This window comes from Geotrypetes seraphini, chromosome 9 (assembly GCF_902459505.1).
Source record: "Geotrypetes seraphini chromosome 9, aGeoSer1.1, whole genome shotgun sequence".
In the NCBI taxonomy this organism is placed as follows: domain Eukaryota; kingdom Metazoa; phylum Chordata; class Amphibia; order Gymnophiona; family Dermophiidae; genus Geotrypetes; species Geotrypetes seraphini.
The window spans coordinates 96,727,031-96,750,876 of record NC_047092.1 but is presented as its reverse complement, the minus strand read 5'-3'; the positions used below and the strand labels follow the sequence as shown (position 1 = coordinate 96,750,876).

The window sequence follows — 23,846 nt, the reverse complement described above, 5'->3', positions numbered from 1 at the left end:
ATGTAATGATTGATTTTTTTAATGAAATTTTCAATTTGTATTAATTTAGTTATGGTTTACTATTGTTATAGAATTTTATTATTAGAATTGTCATTTTTTTAAAAAAAATTCTTTATTCATTTTTAAACTTACAACAAGTACACATAAGAACAACATAAAATACATTTATACAACACTTGAAATTCTTTCAATAATATCATAAATATAGAAATTAATTAATTTCCCTCCCCAACCCATCACCATTATTACCATTAAATACACAATAGAATTATTATAAATTCATTATTACATCAATTTCCCCCCCCCATCCCCTGCCCCCTATATATATGTATACTATCAGAGGAAAATGATGCCTATTCATTGCAATATTTAACCAATGGCCCCCATATCTTTAAAAAATTGTTATAACAACCTTTCTGTAAAGCAATTACTCTTTCCATCTTATAAATATGGCACAAAGAATTCCACCAAAATGCATAACTAAGATTAGTATAATTTTTCCAGTTGTTAGTAATATGTTGAATAGCAACTCCTGTCATGATCATTAAAAGTTTGTTGTTATGTGCTGATAATTGACTTTTTTTCCTCATAGACATACCAAACAAAACAGTATCATATGATATTGCAACATGGTTTTCTAATAAGCAGTTTATTTAAGACCAAATTAAATTTCAAAAGTTCATAATGTAGGGACAATAAAAAATTAGATGATCCAATGTCCCCGCTTCTAGATTACAGTGCCAGCATCTATTAGATTTAGAGCTATCCAACTTTTGTAAACGAAATGTAATAAAAAGAACCAAGTTTGTCTCATAGATGCCGACACTGTACATCTCATTCTCCAGGACCAAATTCGTGGCCATTGAGAAGCAGAAATCTGATGATTAATCTCAATGCTCCAAATGTCTCTAAGACCAGTTTTCGGTTTTTTATTAAGAAATCCAGATAATAATTTATACCACTGTGCGGCTTGATGACCCAGGAAGTCTGCCTGGAAGCATAGGAACTCCAAACTATATTGAGTATTAAGAATTTTCCATTCAGGGAACCCCACATGAATAGCCTGCTTCAGTTGCAACCATTTAAAACTTTGTGATTTATTAAGACCAAATCTATTCTGCAACTGTGAAAAATCAAGCAGTTTACCTTCTGAAATAACATCATTTAAAGTTCTTATGCCAGCAACAATCCAGTGCTTCCATAAAATTTGAGATCCTCCAATTTGAATCCTTGAGTTTATCCATAGAGATTGATTCATTGATTTATTTATTGGAATATGTGTTAAATTACTAATGTACCTCAAAGTTTTCCATGTATCAATCAAAATTCTGTTCTGTTTATATCTCCTAGGCATTTTTATACTAACCAAAAGATAGCAGCAACAAGGCAGCAAAAAGTCACAAGGTTCCGAGAGGGGTAACTCAACAGCGAAAAACACTGAGAATAGAACACAACAGAAAGAATCTTCTAATAGTAATAATTTTGTGTGATAGGGTGCCCTCAGTGTGTAGGGTCAGCGATGGGAGAAATTCTCCAGCGCTTACTCCACAAGGTAGAGGTAACCATACCCCCTCCTGCATATTATCATTGGGCGCCACTAGTGTGCCTTAAATTAAATTAAAAGATGAATCAAAAACAGTGAATACCTAAATAGACACCAATGTAATCGCTGTTGGAAACCACTCTGGGAACCCCCCAGCCAACTCCCCAAAAGTAACAGTAGACTTAGCTTTAAAATGTCTTCCTGAGTCAAACAGCAAGGATGGGAGGACGATGAAAATTATCCCCCAGATATCAGGAACGATACCTGGTGTGCAGGTGGGGGTATGGTTACCTGTACCTTGTGGAGTAAGCGCTGGAGAATTTCTCCCATCGCTGACCCTACACACTGAGGGCACCAATATACTGAGGTATAACCAATCTGGAGCATTGTCAAAGAGTTCTGGGAGGATTCAATACATACCCTGGCGTAAAATATAGGCTTGATGATACCTATAAAAATTTGGAAATTTTACCCCGCCCTCCTCAATTGGTTTTTGTAGAGATACTAAAGCAATTCTAGGTCTTTTACCCAGCCAAACAAATTTTGTAAGAATACCATTAAGTTTTTTATAAAAGGACCCTTGAAAAAAAATCGGTATCATACTCATTTGATAACAAACTACAGGCAAAATCATCATTTTAACAGTTTGGACTCTCCCCCACCAAGAAAGATGTAAAGGATTCCATTGTTCACACATTTCTGTTATTTTTTTTAATAAAAGTTTTTCATTCTCTTTCAGTGTCTTCCAGAGTATTTTTTATCATTATACCTAAATATTTTAAACCATCCTCTTTCCAAGTAAAAGAGAAATAATCAAATAGACCTTTAGTACAATGCACATTAAGAGGAAGAATTTCTAACTTACTCCAATTTATTTTATATCCTGAAAATTTACCAAATATATCAATCAATTCTAATAAACATGGAATGGTAGTTTCTGGATTTCTCAAATATAGCAATATATCATCTGCATATGCTGAAACTTTGTATTCTCTATCAGAAAAGAGAATACCCTTTATCCCCTTTGCTTGTTGAATGGCTAATAACAAGGGTTCTAATACAATATCAAAAAGCAAAGGAGACAGAGGACAACCCTGTCTAACTCCCCTCTGCAAAGTAAAACGATCAGAGAAATTATTATTAATATATAATCTTGCAGAAAGGGAGCTATACAAAGTTTGAATCATTTGTATAAATCCCGAACCTATACCAAACCATTCCAATGCTTGATATATGAAAGACCATTCAACTCTATCAAAAGCTTTTTCTGCATCTAGAGATATAGAAAAAACAGGATCAGCACTTTCTTTAGATAAATTTAATATATGAAAGGCCTAGTATTGTTAGAGGAATGTCTTTTCGCAACGAATCCAGTTTGATGCATATCAATAATAAAAGGGAGAGCCTTGGCCAAGCGTAAAGCCAATATCTTAGCCAAAAGTTTACCATCCACATTTATTAATGAGATAGGCCTGTAGTTTAAAACCAAAGTAGGATCTCTGTTTGGCTTTGGCAAAACAATTGTTAAAGATTCAGCCATAGTACCTGTATTTATTTAGTTAGTTAGTACAATATTTCTTAGGTACGTAACAGCACACAGATGAACTATGCCACTACTATTGAAGTACAGCCATATGTAAACAAGGCACAAAGTAAGAGAAAAAACCTTCTAATCTTCCATTTATAATTCCTAAGAAGCCCAACAGTGTGTCCATATCTAAATCAAAGACTCCATGTTATTAATTGAAGCTTTTGCAGAAACTTAGAATCCCGCATCAATATTAAATGATATTATGACGTATCAATTTTTGAGCAAATGAAAAACCTTTTCTGATAGGCTTACAAAGCTTTCCAGTTTGCATTCAATAACTTATAAAGCAATTAATATAGAGCACGTTCATAACATCAAATCAAGTGTATAATATATTTGTAAAATAGAATTTAGAAGTCTTGGGAAAACATCTATTTTGCATAGCATCACGGAACTTCTTTCCAAGCATTCAAAAAGAATGTTTACTAATATTGCTGTGTATCTAGGACTGTTAATTCAGTTGAATTAAAAAAAAAAAAAAATTCCACCTCATATTCCACATAAGTATTTATTTATCATTCACAAATATGAAATAAAAATCAAATTGAACACAAATAAACAGTTACTTGCAATTCTTTTTATCCTTCCAACCTTATGTCATCATTGGTTGCTCACATATATCCAAAAATTCCTTTAATTTGTCAGGATCCTCGAAATTAAAAGTTTTATTGGCATAACCCTCATTATAGCAGGGTATATCAAGCCGAATTTAGCCCCAAGCTGTCTCATTTGAGGTCTTAGATCAAGCAGTTTTTTCCTCTTATCAGCGGTAGACTTAGCAAAATCTGGCAGAATGTGAATTTTTGAGTCCTGACATTTTAAATTCCTATTTTCTTTTGCAAGCCTTATGATTTCCATGACTTGCTGATGTCTTAGAAGATTGAAAATCAGGGGACTTCATCATATCCTTGCCAGATCTTCTCATAGGGATCCTATGAGCCCTCTCAAATTCCAAAGGATATTTTGACTTAAGAGGCAGAATCTTAGGAAGAAAATGTTCAAGGAAAGAGATTGCATCATTATTTTCAACTCCCTCAGGGAACCCATTTATTCTTAAATTGTTCCGTTTTCCCCTATTAATGCAATCCTCCAGCTCTTTAGAAAGGACATCCACTTTTTCTCTGTATGATTTGCATTTCTTTAACTCCGTTTCATTTGCTGTCATTCTTTTGTCCATTTGATCAACTTTTAATTCAAAATTTTCCATATGCGCTGTGAGAATTTTGACTTCATCCTTTACCGCTTTCAAATTTTGCGCGTTGTCCGAAACTATTTCTGTGATTACTTTCAGCTGAGCAAAGATGTCACCATTATCATCTTTGGGCAAAGGCACTTTAGCAGGATTTACAGGTTCCAGCTTTGACCTTTTAGCACCTCCCCCACTTGTGCCAGCCACTTCATTTTTTGTCAGCTTACTCGAAGCCATTCTTGGACTTAAATCTCCAAATATCGCTAAAAATGAAACTACTTTGGTGGCTTAAATTACTTTCATAAAGCTTGTATATGCAGAGCTTGATCTTCACCAGACCATCCGGCTGCGCTTTCAAGCCATGCCCCCTAAATTGTCATTATTGAGATTTTGATTGTTATAGTATTTTATGAATTTAAAAACAAAAAAATAGCTTTTGCTTTTATTCTTTCCTTTTCTATTTTTAAATGGAGTTCTTTTCTTATTGAATGTGAAATATATATTATAAACTGCTTGGATCCTTTTTAGGCTGTTACGCGGTATATAAAGTTTTTAATAAACATAAACATACAGTAAAACCTTGGTTTACGAGCATAATTCGTTCCAGAAGCATGCTCGTAAACCAAAGTGCTCGTATATCAAAGCAAGTTTCCCCATAGGAAGTAAGGGAAACTCGCTTGATTGGTTCCCCCCAAGGCCACCAGTGCTGCTCTACCTCACCCAACCACATCCCAAAAAGACACCCAACCTCCGAGGCCACTGACACGCTTCCCCCCCCGAGAACCGGCATTGCCCTCCCTGCCCGAGAACGCCCCCCTGAGAACCGGCATTGCCCCTCCCCGCCCCCCCTGGGAACCATCATCGTCCACCCGCCCAAACACAAGCCCTTACCCCAATCTAGCACCGGCACGCAGCACCAACCCACAGGACGTGCCGGTGCTTGAAGATCCTGTCTCTTGCCTGGGCTGGGCTTTGAGCATCTATGCATGCTCAAGGCCTTCTGGTTCCTGCTCTCCCTGCGGGAGCCAGAAGGCCTTGAGCATGCGCAGATGCTTAAGGCCCAGCTCAGGCAAGAGGCAGGATCTTCAGGCATCAGCACGTCCTGTAGGTTGGTGCTGCGTGCTGGTGTCAGTTCGGGGTAAGGGCTTGTGTTTGGGCGTGGGGGTGTGCGATGCCAGTTTCGGGGGGAATTTGTGAGCGGTGGGGGCGATGCCAGTTCTCGGGGGGGGGGGGCGCTTGCAGGTGGGGATGCTGGTTCTTGGGGGGTGCTCGCAAATCGAGTCAATGCTCAGTTTGCGAGGCACGATTTGCTTGAGTGTTTTGCTTGTCTTGCAAAACACTCACAAACCGAGGTTTGACTGTACTTAACATATGTGGCAAGTATGGGTATAAATTACACAGGATTTCAAAGGGAAAGAATCCAGATACTTGGAAAATTACCCCACTAGATACATGCATACATCTACATCTACTATTTAGTATAGCTTATTTTAGACATATACAGGTCAATAGTCATAGCAATGGACAGTATGGGCTCAATATTCAACCTATGGTGATATGCAGTGTCAAAATCGCTCATAGTTGTAGTCTGAACTAACCTTGGATATTTAGTGCTGAGGCATGCGCAGCTCCCAGCATTCAATATCTGGGTATCAGTAGTCACCCATAGATTAACCAGGTTGGTGAGACAATATTTAGATCAGTGTATAAAGTTAGGGCAGCCTTTTTGCTATCCTAACTTTATACAGTTACTTAGACAGTTAGTGGATTGAAAATCACAGCTAACCGGCTAAGCTAAGCTTTCTCTCCTATATTCATCCTACACGCTTGGCTACTCTCAATTCTCACTCATTCTCCCAACTGCAAATAGGTCTTCTAAACACCAGAGCTGCAGCTTCTAAAAAATGTCACCTCCATGATCTAACCCTCAATCAGAAACTTGACTGTCTTGGACTGACCGAAACCTGGCTGCTAGAAGGAGATACCATCTCTCCATTACAAATCTGCTCCACAGGCTATCACCACATCTCACAAACCAGAGATATAAAACGAGGTGGGGGGATCTAATTTTTATTTTCAAAAGTTGCTACAAATTGTATAAAAGACAAGCAATGATTGTCCGTCCTACAGAATATCTATTAATATCTTCAGATATTCTCCACATAACATTTCTCCTAGTTTACTCTCTATCGAGCACCAATAATTCATCCATTAATCTCCTTCAAGAGCTAATTATCCAATTTGCAGCTAATTTTTCAAACCTAGTGGTTCTTGGTGGCCTCAACCTTACTAGCAACACAGGCTCAAGCAATTCCCAAAAAGCACAGTTACTTACCGTCACAGGTGTTATTCAGGGACAGCAGGCAGATATTCTCACTGATGGGTGACGGCACCAACGGAGCCCCAATAAGGGGCCTCTAAGAACTTAGAAAGTTCTGGCTAGCCCGCACCGCAAATGCACGAGTGCCTTCCCGCCCGACGTAGGTGCGTGGTCCCTCAGTTAAGATAAGCCGCTAAGAAGCCAACCCGGGGAGATGGGTGGATTGTGAGAATATCTGCCTGCTGTCCCTGGATAACACCTGTTACGGTAAGTAGCTGTGCTTTATCCCAGGACAAGCAGGCAGCATATTCTCACTGATGGGTGACCTCCAAGCTAAGAAAATGAGATGGTGGGAAAGTTGGCCATTAGGCCATTAGGCCGAAGTACCCATCCTGCCTGGAGAAAGACTCCAGACAGTAGTGAGAAGTGAAGGTATGAACTGAGGACCAGGTAGCAGCTTTACAAATTTCCTCAATAGGAGTAGATCTGAGGAAAGCCACAGAAGCTGCCATAGCTCTAATTTTATGAGCTGTGACAAGGCTCTCCAGTGCCAGTCCAGTCTGAACACAGCAGAATGAGATGCAGGTGGCATACCAGTTGGAAATCGTTCTCTTGGAAACAGGATGTCCCAATTTGTTTGGATCAAATGAGATGAAGAGTTGGGAGAAGTTCTGTGTGGCTTTGTGTGATCAAGGTAGTAAGCCAAAGCTCGTTTAAAGTCCAAAGTATGCAAGGCCGCTTCTCCAGGATGAGAATGAGGCTTAGGAAAAAAAAACTGGTAAGACAATCGACTGATTGAGATGAAAGTCAGAGACAACTTTTGGCAGAAACTTTGGATGTGTGCGCAGAACCACCTTATCATGATGGAAAATTGTGAAAGGTGGATCTGATACTAGTACTTGTAACCCACTGACTCTCCTGGCAGAGGTGAGAGCAATAAGAAAGACCACTTTACAGGTAAGAAACTTGAGATGAGCTGTGGCCATTGGTTCAAATGGTGGCTTCATCAAACTGGAAAGAACCACATTAAGGTCCCAGACTACAGGTGGAGGCTTGAGAGGTGGTTTCACATTGAAAAGCCCCTTCATGAATCTGGATACCAAAGGATTAGCAGTAAGAGGTTTTCCCTGTACTGGTTCATGATAAGCAGTAATAGCACTGAGATGGACTCTAATGGATGTAGATTTAAGTCCAGAGTCAGACAGAAAAAGGAGATAATCCAACACCAATTCCACTGCCAAGGAAGTTGGATCATGATGATGAAGAAAACACAAGGAAGAAAACCTAGTCCACTTCTGTTGGTAACATTGCTGTGTGGCCGGTTTCCTGGAGGCATCAATAATTTGATAAACAGGCTGAGAAAGGATAAATTGAGAAGAACTCAGCCTGAGAGAAACCAAGCTTTCAGATGTAGAGACTGCAGGTTGGGATGTAGAAGCGATTCCTGATTCTGAGTAAGCAGAGTAGGAAATATTGGCAGAAGTATGGGTTCCCTGGAACTGGGTTGAAGTAGAAGGGAGAACCAATATTGTCTGGGCCACAGTGGAGCAATGAGAATCATGGCTGCTTCTCTCTTGAGCTTGAACAGAGTTATCAACATGAGAGGAAGTGGAGGGAAGGCATATAGAAACCAACCCGTCCAATCCAGAAGAAAAGCATCCACTGCCAGATGGAGAGGAGAGTAAAGTCTGGAGCAAAATTGGGGCAACTGGTGATTGTGAGGGGCTGCAAATAAGTCTACCTGAGGAGTGCCCCATTGAGCAAATTCGGACTGGAGAGTTACAGAGTCGAGAGTCCATTCATGAGGTTAAAGTATTCTGCTGAGGTTTTCTGCTAGTGAATTCTTCTCTCCTTGAATGTAGACAGCCTTCAAGAACAGATTGCGAGCTGTCGCCCAAGACCAAATTTTTTGGGCCTCCTGACTCAACAGGAGAGAACCCGTGCCTCCTTGCTTGTTTATATAGTACATTGCTACTTGATTGTCCGTGCAAAGGAAGAGGACTTGAGGACAGAGAAGATGTTGAAATGCCTTGAGAGCATAAAACATTGCTCTGAGTTCTAGGAAATTGATATGAAATTTTTGCTCCTTGGCAGTCCAAAGACCCTGAATCTGCAGATCGTCTATGTGTGCCCCCAATGCACAAGGAGACATGTCTGTCATGATGACTTTGTGATGCGGAGGCAGATGATAAAGAAGACCTCTGGAAATATTGGAGGAGGTCAACCACCATTGAAGCGACTGCAGAAGAGACGATGTCCCAGATATGTACTGTGAAAGACAATCCATCGCCTGAGAACACTGGGAAGCCAGAGTCCACTGAGGAGTACGCAGATGGAGTCTCACCAACGGTGTGACATGAACTGTGGAAGCCATATGGCCTAGAAGAACCATCATGTGTCTGGCAGAGATGGTCTGAAGTGGAAGCACTTGTTGACAGAGATGGATGAGAGTCTGAAGACAATCCGGTGGGAGGAACGCTCTCATGAGAGTGGTGTCCAGGATTGCCTCAATGAACTGAAGACGTTGAGTCAGAATGAAATGCGATTTGGGGAAATTGACTTTGAATCCCAGAAGCTGAAGGAAAGAAATGGTCTGAGATGTTGCATGGACCACTTCCTGGGATGAAGGAGCCTTGATCAACCAGTCATCCAGATAAGGAAAGACTTGGAGGCCGTGAGAATGAAGAGATGCGGCCACTACAATCAGGCACTTCGTGAATACTCTGGGAGAAGATGCCAGGCTGAAGGGGAATACCTTGTATTGGTAATGTCAATTGATTTGAAATCTGAGGTATTTCCTGGAAGCCAGATGAATAATTATGTGTGTGTAGGCTTCCTTGAGATCTAGGGAGCATAGCCAGTTGTCTTGATTGAGAGGATAAAGAAGTGCAAGAAACAACATTCTAAACTTCTCCTTCACAAAAAAGGCAAGGAAAAATGCCACGTGAGCGGGAAGGCAGCGAAGAAAAAATTCAACAGCCGTTGAAACGCAACTTCTTAGCTCTGCGGAAACTAAGAAACTGAGGGACCGCGCATCTAGGTCGAGCCGGATGGCACTCGCGCAAGGGCAGTGCGGGCTAGCCAGAACTTTCTAAGTTCTTAGAGTGCAATTCACTCTAAAGTGTCCGTACTGGGGCTCCATCAGTGCTGTCATCCATCAGTGAGAATATGCTGTCTGCTTGTCCTGGGATAACCTATTTCTTGTAAAAATGCAAGATCTTGGTTTTAGCCAACTTGTCTCAGTTCTAGCACACATATTAGGTAACACTCTAGACATGATATACCTATTAAAATCTCTCAAACATGGAAGCTCAGGGAGGTCATTCCAGTTGGTTGGTCTGATCACTTTTTCATATACTGTGAATCAACTCAAGACAAAAATAAGACAAAATCCAATCGATCCACTGCCATAAAGGTCCGCAAAGTCAAAGAGAATACAACTGACTCATTAATTACAAATATCATCCATCTTCTCACTTCCTCATATACCCATTTAAATCAAGTTTAATTCAAGTTTAATTACATTTTAATATACCAACCATCGATGTGCACCTGGCCGGTTTCCAAAGCTAAAAAATGTTTTAAAAAATTTAGAAGGGGGGGGGAGGAGAAAATGTGAACATTAAATAGATTATGAATACAAACATGAGTTTGAGGGTAAAGAGGGAGGAAATATAATAATTATGTCGTTAAAACAAATTAAATTAAGGGGAAGAGGGGAAGGAATAAAACACTAGGAAAGGGGATCGCTTCTTGAAAGTGGTTCGTTTAATATACTGCTATGCTGTTGGAAAAGGAAATATTTAGACACTATAGTATGCGTCTTGGAATAAGAACGTTTTTTTAGTCTTGAATTTGTCGAGTGAATTTTCATGGTGGAGCTGAGGTGGCATGGCATTCCATAAAGTTGGAGCTACAACGGAAAAATTAATATTTTTAGTGTAGTAGAATTCCATGCTAGAAGTTATGGTCAATAAATTCTGATCAGCCGATCTAAGGGTCCGGGAAGAGCAATAGGGGATGATGAGTTTATCAAGAAAGGATGGGAGGCAAAAAAGTTTGATTTTAAAGACCAACAGTAAAGTTTTATAAGTGATACGATGTGTTATGGGTAGCCAATGTGCTTCTTGCAGAAGAGGGGTAACATGATCATATTTTCCTACCTTAAAGATGAATTTAATTGCTGTATTTTGAATGGGCTGCAGACAACGTCATTCTTTTTGGGTGATTCCATTACATAGGGAGTTGCAGTAATCTAAATGAGAAATGACCAGTGAGTGAATAAGGGTTGTGATAGCATCAGTTTCGAGGATTGAGGTTAAAGAATGGATGAGCCGAAGTTTGTGGAAACAGCTTTTTACGACGGAGCCTATCTGATCATGATAGGTTAAATCTTCGCCTAGAATGACTCAGAGCAATTTTATTTTTGATTCCATTTTTACTGGGCAAGATTTAACAGAGATTTGTCCATTTATCACTTCGTTGTTCCTGATCGGGAAGAATATACCGCAGGATTTATTTATATTGAGGGAAAGTTTATTTATATGGAGCCAGTCGCTAATTTTGACAAGTTTAGTGTTTATTTCTTGTATATCATGAATATTGGAAGGATCAATGGGGTGAAGAAGCTGGATGTCATCTGTGTAAGCAAAGATTGTGAATCCAATGGACTGAGCTAGGGTGAGAAGAGGGGCTAGAAAAATATTGAATAGTAAAGGAGAAAGAATAGAGCCTTGAGGAACGCCATAAGTTTGAGTAATTGGAGATAAGATATTTTTTCTTCAAGTAGATTTTGAAATTACGGTCTTCAAAGTAAAAAGTAAACCATAAGAGGGCAGAGCCTATATTACCACAGTTCTTAAGACGATCAATGATGGTCGATAGTGTTGAAAGCGGCTGACAAGTCTAGAGAGATAACGACGGATTTTCGATGATCATGGTAGTAATGTATAATAGAAGTGAGACCAAGCAGGGAAAATTCTGTGAAGTAGTAGGAGCGGAAGCCGATTTGGTATAGGTGAAGGGCGTTGGTTTTATCGAGGAATTCAGTAAGATGGTTCATTACTACTTTTTCCATTCGTTTTGTGATGAGAGGAAGGTTGGTGATGGGACAATAGTTTGCTGGCTGTGTTTCATCTAGATTTTAGTTTTTTTAGTTTAGGAAAAACTAGTGCAGATTTCTAGGCTTTTGGGAAAAGATTAGAGGTAAGACTTTTTGTTATCATTTCCAAAATGAATGGGCCAGAAATAGGGAAGAATTTTTTTAGAATTGAAGGGGAATGCTCTCTGTTGGGTTATTAGAGGTGCTAATTGATTGGAAGACTTTGAGTAGGTCTGGTATGGAAGGAGGTTGAAGATTAGAAAGAGTGATGAAAGGTAAGTGGTTTGTCTGATCTGAGGGATCCAGAGACTGTACGGGTATGGATTGTCCTAGGTTCAATCTATCTTTTATTTTGTGGTCAAAGTAGTTAGTGAGTTCTGAAGCAGATGGTTGTGTAAGTGAAGGGGGGGGGGGGTTCTTGTTTGAGTATGGGGATAGGGATTGTACTATACTAAACAGTGCGGAAGAGTTGCAGGTGGTGGTTCTATATTTTGAATAGTAGTCTTTTTTGGCTTGTTGTATTGAAGTTTTGTATTGTGTAGCAATTTCTTTATAATGGTGAAGGGAATTGTTAGACCAAGATTGCCACCATTTATGTTCAGCATAGCAGAGGAGGGTAAGATTTTCAGTGTACCATGGCTTCTTTTTGGGTTGTAATTGAGATGTTTTTTTCCTGGGAGGGGGCAAGAAGGTACATAAGAGATTGTGTTGAGTCTTTCCAGAGATCAGATTGTTCATCCATTGTTAGATTAGTGAAGTCTTGTAGGTTCAGGTTAAAGGAATTTTGTATAGCGGTAGTTGTAATTTTATTGATATAGTAACATAATAGATGACGGCAGATAAAGACCCGAATGGTCCATCCAGTCTGCCCAACCTGATTTAATTTAAATTTTTTTAAATTTTTTTCTTCTTAGCTCTTTCTGGGCAAGAATCCAAAGCTCTAACCGGTACTGTGCTTGGGTTCCAACTGCCGAAATCTCCGTTAAAACCTACTCCATCCCATCTAAACCCTCCCGGCCATTGAAGTCCTCTCCAGCCCATCCTCCCCCAAATGGCCATATACAGACATAGACCGTGAAAGTCTGCCCAGTACTGGCCTTAGTTCAATATTTAATATTATTTTCTGATTCTAGATCCTCTGTGTTCATCCCATGCTTCTTTGAACTCAGTCACCGTTTTCCTCTCCACCACCTCTCTCGGGAGTGTATTCCAGGCATCCACCACCCTCTCCATAAAGTATAAGTGCTCTGTGAGTTGGTGGATAGAGGAGTAGGAAGATTCAGTTGAAGATTGATTAAGACGTGATATGACCATGGGAGAGAGTAGGTTTGAGGATTTTGAAAGATACGGCTGATAGCTTTTGGACTGAATATCATGTCAATGGTGTGTTCTGCAGAGTGAGTAGGACATGAGAGCAGTCGTGTCAGGGAGATATCTGAAGTTAGAGTTAAAAGTTCTGATGTGTTTGGATGATTGAGCTGATCAAAATGTATATTAAAATCCCCAAGGATAATAGGGTTTGGGTGGGAGATGCTGCAGTCCATGATTGCACACATGAGAGCAGTTAAGGAAGGTTTGGTGACGGGGGTGGGGGTGGGGGAGATAAAGTGAGAAGGAAGTTGAGAGGTTGTGAGTTTGTAATAGTGAATTGGAGAGTTTCAACTGGATGGATGTTGTATGATGGGAAAAGGTCAATTTTAAAAGGGATAGAAGAATGATAAATTATTGCTAGGCCTCCTCCTTTTTTATTTGGGCGGCATTGAAGTTTTGATTTATAATTGTTTGGGCAGGCTTGGTTGATAAATGCCTCCTCGCTTTGAGTTAGCCATATCTCAGTTAAGCAGAAAATATGTACATTATGTTGGAGAATTAAATCTTTTATTAGGTGGTGCTTGTTTTTAACAGAGCAGACATTTAAGAGACCTATTTTTGGTTTGGTATAATGGTGTGAAGATTTTGTATGTGCTGTATGATATGGAATTAGGAAAATGGCTGTAAGACACCTGGGCCGGTTACCTGTGAGGGCTTGAGGAGGCGGGAGGGTTGATGGCCCCAAGATAAAGGAATTGATTGTGCAGTTAGGTAAGGAGAAGAATGAGTAAGGGGAGGGATGGTGGTAGCTAAATTTCCTCTCTGAGCTTGATACTAAATGGATTCAAGACAAAGTTAAACAAGTTCCTGTTGAACCAGAACATACGCAGGTAGGTATAGTCTCAGTTAGGGCGCTGGTCTTTGACCAGAGGGCCACCGCGTAAGCGGACTGCTGGGCATGATGGATCACAGGTCTGACCCAGCAGCGGCAATTCTTATGTTCTTATGTTCACAATTAGTGACAAACCAAGGAACAGCATGTTTCATCCAGGCTTATCTCTTCTAAAAAGCCAACTGAAGCACCTGGAACGTAAGTTTAAAAAACCCTTCGGATAACTTGCATTGAAAATGCAGACTACTTAGCAAATTGTATTAGGACAAAATCTTAGAAATGTAAATGCAAATATATCAATACGAAACTTGAAGAAGTAGGTAACAACCCACACCACCTATTCAAAATTGTCTACAATGTGATCAAGGTCCAAAGCCACAACTTATAGTAGATAACGGCAGATAAAGACCCAAATGGCCCATCCAGTCTGCCCAACCTGATTCAATTTAAATTTTTTCTTCTTAGCTATTTCTGGGCAAGAATCCAAAGCTCTACCCGGTACTGTGCTTGGGTTCCAACTGCCGAAATCTCTATTAAAACCTACTCCATCCCATCTAAACCCTCCCAGCCATTGAAGCCCTTATCTGATAAGTATGAATTCTTGACCGCTGCAGGCTTTGCTACCTACTGCACTTCAATAACAAGGTGTACCCCCCAAAACTGTATCTACCAGGGCCTTAAAGATGTTTGCAGAGGTGTACCTACCAGGCACAAGGCCTACCTGATCTTCATGAACTAGGAAGGCTACTAGGCTGACCACAATCACCTTGGTAAAGGTACGAGGCGCCATTGCCAGGCCAAAAGGCAAAGCTGAAAACTGGTAATGAATTTCCAGATCATGAAACCAGAGAAATTTCTGGTGCGCCTGATAAATGGGAATATGTAAGTAAGCTTCGGTAAGATCCAAAGAGGTAAGGAACTTTCCTGGGGCCACTGATGCTATGACATACTGCCATGCAAAAGCGTGGGACCATGAGCGTTGCATTGACATATGTATGACGTGACCAATTTTTTTTCTCAAAATGTGACAGGACCCACGGAATCCCCCCATCTCATTAAATATAGTACAAAATATAGTCAGCAGATATAGCCAAGCCACCCTGCTTCCCCAATGAACCCTACTTCCCCTGCTCCCCTGACAAGCCAAGCCAACGTACTTCCCCTGCCCCCGACAAGCCAAGCCACCCTTCTTACCCGACGCTCCCTGCTTCTCCTGGCCCCCCCCAACAAGCCAAGCTAAGCCACCCTGCTTCCCTGATGTAGCAACTGCACTGCATAAGCGCCAGGCCTATAAGTCTTCTCCCCCCCAACGCCAATTCTGACGTCGGAGAGGAAGTTCTGGGCCAGCCAACAAATTGACGTCAGTGGGGAAGGCTTATGGGCCCGGCGCTTGTGCAGTGCAGTCACTGCAGCGCCTGGCCTGTTGCTGCATCGGAGAAGCAGGAAGAAAACCTGGGCTCCGAAAATGGGACATTTCAGGTGTGTTTCGGGACAACGGGTTAAGGCAATTAAAAACAGGACGGTCCCGTTCAAAACGGGACGTATGGTCATGTTACATATGTAAGATTCAGGATTAGCCTCCAATCGTCTGAGCCTTTCTTTTGCATGATATATGGAGTATCTGCCTGAGCCATGAGATTTTAGGTGGCATTGGTTCTATGCCCAGAATATTGTCACAGGGAAGCCCCTGGGAATTCTGAGTTGCATTCAGAAATGCCAAATGTTAGCTGTACACCACCCATATCTAAGCCTAGGTGTTTGTCAAAAGTCAACCAGAAACTGACACCTCCTATTTATATCTTTCTAAAGAGACATAACAGGCAGGAAAAGTTGTCACCAAGTGTGAGACATAAAGGAGAGGTTAAACCAGACTATTTAGTCCCAAAAGGGAATACAAATTGTAGGCAGAAAGCCCTGAAAAGCCAGGTAAACACATCTCCTATCACTACACCAATAAGAGGCAGACAGACACATGAAGGGAGGAGAAGGAATTACACCCAGAGCAGTAGTTGTCAAGAGAATCAGCCACAGCCCAAACCACATTGGAATCAATGCAGAAAGGGAGACAAGGTGATTCTACAGCCCTGGTACCAAACTGAACCTGAGATTACTTATTCAGAACCAGTAAATCAGTGAACTTGAACCAATTGAAATAGAAATGGATTCAGAGACTGAGTTTATGGAGTGCAATAACAATCGAAGAATATGTGACTCCATGGAAATTTAAGGGGGCTGAAGAAGTGGAATATGCTTAACGTGACCATTTATTTTTCATTAAAATGGGACATCTATTTTTTTTTTAATATATTCTTTATTATTTTTAAAAAGCCATTACAACAGATAAACATACAACTGATAAACTAAACAGCACTCATTACCATCAAATGATAAAATAAGTACATTTCACCCCCTCCCTCCCCCCTCCCTTCCTATTAATTTTCAGTCTCGCCCCCAATCCCGCCCCGCCCCCAATTTCTTCCATTCATTTTTCATGTACACACAATATCTTATTAATTCACTAGTTTTTAAGCCTGTTATATTAACGGGTGCTAGAATAGATGTGTCTGTCTTTCTTTCTCTCTCTCTCCTTGGCCGCTGTCTGTCTGTCTGTCTTTCTGTTGCTCTCCTTGGCCGCTGTCTGTCTGTCTGTCTCTCTCTTCTTGACCGCTGTCTTTCTTTCTGTCTCTCTTTCGCCTTGGCCACTGTCTTTCTTTCTGTCTCTCTCTCTCCTTGGCCGCTGTCTATCATTTTTTTCTTTCTTTCTCTCTCTCCTTGGCCGCTGTCTGTCATTTTTTCTTTCTTTCTCTCGCTCTCTCTCTCTCCTTGAACGCTGTCTGTCATTTTTTATTTCTTTCTCTCTTTCTCTCTCCTTGGCCGTGTCTGTCTGTCATTTTTTTTCTTTCTTTCTCTCCCTCTCTCTCTCTCCTTGGCCGCTGTCATTTTTTGTTTCTTTCTCTTGCTCTCTCTCTCCTTGAACGCTGTCTGTCATTTTTTTTATTTCTTTCTCTCTCTCTCTCTCTCCTTGGCCGCTGTCTATCTGTGATTTTTTCTTTCTTTCTCTCTCTCTCTCCTTGGCCGCTGTCTGTCTGTCTTTCTTTCTGTCTCTCTCTCTCCTTGGCCGCTATCTGTCTGTCTGTCTGTCTTTCTTTCTGTCTCTCCTTGGCCACTGTCTGTCTTTCTGTCTCTTTTTCTCCTTGGACGCTGTCTGTCTTTCTTTCTTTCTGTCTCTCTCTCTCTCCTTGGACGCTTTCTGTCTTTCTTTCTTTCTTTCTGTCTCTCTCTCTCCTTGGATGCTGTCTGTCTGTCTCTCTCCTTGGACGCTGTCTGTCTGTCTTTCTTTCTTTCTGTCTGTCTCTCTCCTTGGACGCTGTCTGACTTTTTGTCTCTCTCTCGCCTTGGCCACTGTCTGTCTGTCTTTTTTTCTGTCTCTCTCTCTTTGGCCGCTGACTGTCTTGTCTGTCTGTCTCTCTGGCCCCCTGTCTGTTTGTTATTCTTTCTGTCTGTGTCTCTCTCTGGCCCCTTGTCTGTCTGTCTCTCTCCCTGGCCCCCTGCCTGCCTGTTTCTCTCTCTTGTACCATGCGTGCCTATCTCTCCGTGGCCCCCTTCTGTCTCCCCCAGAGCAAAACAAGATTGCTGCCTGGCCCCCAGCACACCCCTCCCCCCAAATCAACCCCCTTTCCCTCTCCCCCTCCACTTCCCTGTGCAGCAGTAGCAGCCGAACGCCTCTCAGCACCTGCACCTTGTATGCCTCATCCAGGCCAAAGGTCACCCTTCTGCCATTGCTCTCAGCGGTGAACCCTCCTGCCATTTTTCTCGCCGCCACCTATCACCACCGTCACACCGCAGGAGACAAACTGCCGGTGAAAGCACCACACATGTCGCAAACCACCGCACGTGCTGCAAATCAAACACGGACACGAAGGCACAAATCACGAAGGCAGGGATCACGCCGTTGTAAGTGCGCATGCGCGCTTAGGGTTTTATTACAGAGGATAATGGTAACCGTACGCACTGTATGCAGAGTGTTAATTATCATTTATATTTTCAAAGATGACTTTAAAATATGCAATGTCACCTCAGTAACTTTAGAAAAATAGACAAATATAGTGCAAAATATAGACAGCAGATATAAATTCTCAAACCTGACACATTTTGATCACTAAATTGAAAATAAAATCATTTTTCCTACCTTTGTTGTCTGGTGATTTCATGAGTCTCTTGTTGCACTTTCTTCTGACTGTGCATCCAATATTTTTTCTTTCTTTTACATCCAACATTTATTTCACAATCCAGCCCCATCCCCTTTGGGTCCAGGTCTCTCTCTCTTTTTCCTCTGTTACCCTCCCCAGATCCAGGTCAGTTCTCCTTTGTACCTTTGTTCAATGTCTCCCTCTCTCTCCCTCCTCTGTTATGATCTTGCATCTCTCTGTTCTTCCTCAGGGTCTCTCCCCCTCTGTCTGCACCTCCCATAGTCCTGCATCTGCCTCCTGTCTTTCCCCTTTAGGCCAGGCCTTTCTCTCTCTAGTCTGTCTTCTGCTTACAACCCCCCCTTTCTCTGCCTCTTTCTCTCCTTCCTTCCTCCCTCCCTCCCTCCTTCCTACGTCCCCCCTCACTGCCTTCCAGCCTTTGTCCCACCCCCCTCCCTACCAAAACCAGCCAGACAGCCTGCTTTCCTCCCTGCCGTGCCAAAGCCAGCCCTCCTCCCTCCCTCCAACTCCAAAGCCTGGCCTACTGCCGATTCTTCTGCTTACAACCCCCCCAGGTCCGCTACCACTGCAACACGCCACCTGCTGCTGCTTCCTGCCCACCGCCGCTTCAACTGCAGGAAAGGAAGGTCCAGGCATCGGCACACAAGCCTTCCCCGATGTCAATTCTGATATTTGAGAGAAGGTCCGGGCCAGCCAATCGCTGCCTGGATGGCCCGGAACTTCCTCTCCAATGTCAGAATTGGCGTATTGAAGTATTTTGAGTATTGAAGTATTTCTGAGTTATTTACCTGAGTATTGAAGTATTTTTTGAATTCCATTTACCTGAGTATTGAAGGCCTGTAAGTTAGGGCCTGTGTTTAGGCCACAGTCTAAATTTAAAAGACTGTGAAAATTAAGGCCTGCTTCTAGAGCAGGAGATTTTGAGACTGCAATTCCTGCCCAGATGAATATAGGTGCTGGCTTGATAAAGCTATAGTTTTTTGAGAAGCTAAATCTTTTGGGTTTTTTTTTTTTATTTCTGGCTTAACCATTGGGAGCATGTTTCCAAAAGGACTAGAGACTGGAAGCTGGAAGCCAGAGAAATAAGGACCAGTAAAGGGAATTGAAGCTGAAAGCACTTAAGTGAAGATAAGTAGTTTCACAGTGAAAATATAACTGTTGCATTGTTTGTTTCCTACAAACATATTGATTTAAAGTTTTCAATAAAATACTTCATTATTCCAAAGCAGAAGTGAATGGGGCTCTCTTTCTTTTTCCTTGTGTATGCCAATTATACTCCACTAGCCTCCAGGACTAACCGCTCTGTCGTATTTACCTGTGGATAAACCCTAGGCTGGGCACTTGCTCTGCCTATACCTGGTCACAATATCCAACAATCATTGTACAGTAGCTTGCACTTTGACTGCCTTGTCCGGGTGCCCCACGGGAGAGTCTACAAACCAATCTGTCAAAGGCCAAGTAAATTCCTGCTTGTAGCCAAACCAAATAATGTCCAGAACCCACTGATTGGACAAGATGCACCCCCAGGCCTGCAGAAACACTGAGAGTCTGCCCCCGATATATAGAGAGACCTCCTTCAGCCTGGCATTATTGCTTCTTTTTGGCAGAGGGAGCTGAATGGTAGGTGGAAAGTTGGTTATGCCTGGAGCTGGATAACCTCTGCCTGTAGCCCTGGGAAAATCTCTGAGACATAGAGCTTGAATATTGGCGGAAACACCTGGAACCACAAAAATTACAATGTCCTGAACCTCTAGAGATTCTGAGTCTGTAGGCAGATTTATGGGTATAACTAATTAGTGTAACATAAACAAGTCACATGCAACTCGTTTCTAGGATATCCCATAACTGCAACCAAGGATTCGGATTTGTGCCAACTTATACGAATACAGAGACCAAAGCTATATGAAATATTTTATTATAGATATAAAAATATAATTCACAAGCCAGCAGTAAATAATAACTAATTATTGTTCACAATCTATCTACATACATATATTTCAGCACACAATTATTACACAGTAATCACAAAGTAAATGAGTAAATATGACTAATTCTTACACACAAGGTATAATTCCTTACAATACTAAGTCCTGATGATAGCAGCAATCTATTATAGCTTATCACCAAGGGGACCTAACATTCCTATCCCAGCTGAAAGAGATAATTCCTTTTCTCACCCTTTAGATTATGCCTCAGCAGATCCGGGAGATAGAATTCTTCTGTTTCCTCAGCGTAGCAGATGATAGAACTTCTTCTGGTCAGACAAGTCCATTTGTCACTGGAAGAGCGGTAATATATATTAGCTAGAGTTCCTTTTGCGACAGAAACCAGATCTGTTTAAAAGACAGTTCTGCGTTGTCACTCTCATACGAGAGCAGGTCACAAGAGGCAACTTTTATTAGTTCTTATTTTTACGGTATAGTGTACAGAGAAACTTAAGTTTAGATCCGAGCTCTCTCACATCCAAACATAGTCTAAATCCTCGCAAGCACCTTTTCTTGTGCAGGGGCCTTGGACAGCGCCATAGATGATAAGCACAGAACACAGATCATAACATAGTTCATAACTCCTCTAGGTTTCACAGAGAAGCTGGACAAGTTAGGGTGGCTCCTTGTCCTTGACTGAAACACACAGTTATTGTAAACACATCCAGAATGCATCAGGCAGAGATGGTTCATGCTTGCTTGACATGAATGAGGCCTAACCTTAGATGTGAGGCAGAAATCACCCCTACAGGTCTGCAGTCAGGTAGAGTCTTAGGGCAATGGTCCACTACAGAATTCATAAGATCATCTAAGCCTTTGCCAAATAACAATTGCCTTTTAAAGGGAAGCCTAGCATGAGTAATCTTAGAGGTGGAATCACCTGCCCATTGTCTAATCCAAAGCATTGTGTAAGCAGAAATCGAATACACCACCTTACCCAGGACTGCATCATTGATCACCTTGACGGACACGGTCTGATGAGGACCAGCCAGCACGGTTTCAGCAAAGGCAGATCTTGTCTGACAAACTTGCTGCACTTCTTCGAGGAAGTAAACAGGTGGATAGACAAGGGCGACCCAGTCAACATTGTATATCTGTATTCAGAAGGTGTCCGACAAGGTTCCGCATGAACGACTAATTTGGAAAATTTTGAGTCATGGAATCAAGGGTGAAATACTCATGTGGATTAAAATCTGGCTGGAGCATAGGAAAGAGAGTGGGGGTAAATGGACAATACTCGGACTGGAAGAGCGTCACTAGTGGAGTGCCGCAGGGCTTGATGCTTGTACCCATGCTCTTCAACATCTTTATAAACGATCTGGGCAGTGGTACGACGAGTGAGGTGATTAAATTTGCGGACGATACAAAGTATTCAGAGTAGTGAAGACACAGGGGGATTGTGAAGATCTGCAACGTGACATAATCAAGCTTGAGAAATGGGCATCGACATGGCAAATGAGGTTCAATGTATATAAGTGTAAAGTGATGTATGTTGGTAACAAAAATCTCGTGCATGAATACAAGATGTCCGGGGCGGTACTTGGAGAGACCTCCCAGGAAAGAGACTTGGGAGTTCTGATCAACAAGTTCATGAAGCTGTCTGCGCAATGTGCGGCGGCAGCAAAAAGGGCGAACAGAATGTTAGGAATGATTAAGAAGGCGATCACGAACAGATTGGAGAGGGTTATCATGCCGCTTTAACAGGCCGTGTCCTTCTTTGTGTACGGCGACCAGTGCTGGACACAGTATTCCAGGTGAATCTCAGTATTCCAGCTGAGATTCACGGTTAGCAGAGCTCCATGTGCAGGCACCAGCTACTAGCTGTTGCCACGTCAGCCTCTTTGATTGAACTGAGTCTGCATGCACTCAGTAACGTTCTGAAAATCACTCAGGTTAAAAGTTTGCCTGTTTTCATTGATATGTTTGTAACATCCCTGCTAACCACCATCCTGTTTTGATGAGGTTTACCTTTGAGAACCATTCTCATATGTCTGCTGCATGAATATCATAAAAAATGTCTTTGTGCTTCAGTAAGAATATTTTTGCACAGAATTCTAAAACCTGCTGTCTCTCTCTTGGCTATCTGTGCCGGTAGCCCAGTATTGCTGGTGTGTGAACTACTGCAGTAAAAACTCATCCAGAAGTACAGGACAGGTTATTGCTTCTTTTGCCACTCTACAAATGGTGGAAAAGTTGACCACATGAATTGTTCTAAGACAGCTATAAACATTCCTGAAGTTAGGTTCTGGTGAAGAGAACTGTATTGACTTACCTGATAAAGTCCAGAGCCCATGGCCAAGTTAAAGCTTGATTTGATTAAAATACAAAATTTTTATTTTGTTTTATTGCCATGCTAATATTGAAACCTGTTATGAAATTACAGAGTAAACCTTTCTTAGTGCTGCACAAACTAAGCCAATGTTATGAACTTTGATTTTTAGGCCGGTGGCCAAATAAAACCTACATATTTCTTTTGCCATCCTGGCTGTGTGATCTATTCAGTAAAGGTCCACTGAAAAGATCAGATCTAGGCTGTTGCCTAAGGTTAAATGTCCTGAAGGGCTATCCATGGAACTATACAGGGGCAACACGCCAAAAACAGAGCGGTGTGTCACAACCCAGCTGCCCGCCATGCTCTTTGGAGGCATAGGTGTGACAGTGATGAGCTGGGGGACATTAAGCCCTACATCAACATCTTGGCCCCCTGAGAGAGAAGCCCAGCAAATATTGGATGTTAGCACCAACATCTACCAGGAGCAGGGCTTGCTCAGGGCAGAGGTTGTTGGGGCTATAAGAAGAGGTGACATCTATGAGGGCGACCTTGGATGTCCTCGCCAGGGAGATACCAGCCAAACGTGATCTAATCACCTCTCTAGTCACTGAGCAAGCCACCACCTGACATGCTCACAAAGCCATGCAGGCTGTGCTTGGCAGAGTCACTCCCCTGGGGATCCAGGAGCTCAACCCACCCTGCCTTGGAACCTTGATTTGGCAGGGACCGGGGCAAGGGAAAAGGACCCCACTAGGGCCCTCTATGTCCTCTGTCATCCTCTCCAGGGTATTCATGCTGCTATGAACCCTGTAACTCTGCTAGACTTTCTCTACCTCATGGTGGTCTCATTTCAGATCAAGGTTCCAGTTAGCCACCTAACCAGAAGGCCAGTCCACATCAGCTGTATGTCCCATAGTGGGCATCATAGAGGTGGGAAGGGGAGGGAATCACTATAAGATGGGAACACAGGAGACAGGGAGTGAATCTCAATGTACAGGGAACATTGAGGGGGAGGGGATCTCCATGGGATGGGAAAATAGAGGCAGATGTGAGAGAGCATCTATGTATTGGGGGGACCTGAATGGATTCTGGCATCTATGTATTGGGGGGGAACTGAATGGACTCTGGTATCTATGTATTGGGGGGATCTGAATGAACTCTGACCATGGAATCTATGTATTGGAGCATGTTAATAAACACTATTTCCATGGGAACTGGCTGTGTTTATGTCTCACTCACAGTTTTAATCACAGAGGCTGTTCCTTAGAGTGCCTCATTAACCTCATTTGCACTTTCAATATGCTTTATAGCCTCAGGTCTGTGCACCTTAGGTGCTAACCTAAATCTTAACAACTGAAAGACACTTGATTGTTGTCTGCAGCGCCTTTCATACGCAGACAGGCTAGAGAAACTGGGGTTCTTCTCCCTGAAGAA

General features: G+C 42.0%; 1 protein-coding gene across 11 annotated transcripts in view; it reads right to left on the bottom strand.

Moving 5' to 3' along the window:
* PPP2R3A (protein phosphatase 2 regulatory subunit B''alpha) overlaps positions 1-23,846 on the bottom strand; it is a 1,177,159-nt gene that overhangs the window by 470,605 nt on the left and 682,708 nt on the right. The gene's annotated exons all lie outside the window — the stretch shown is intronic.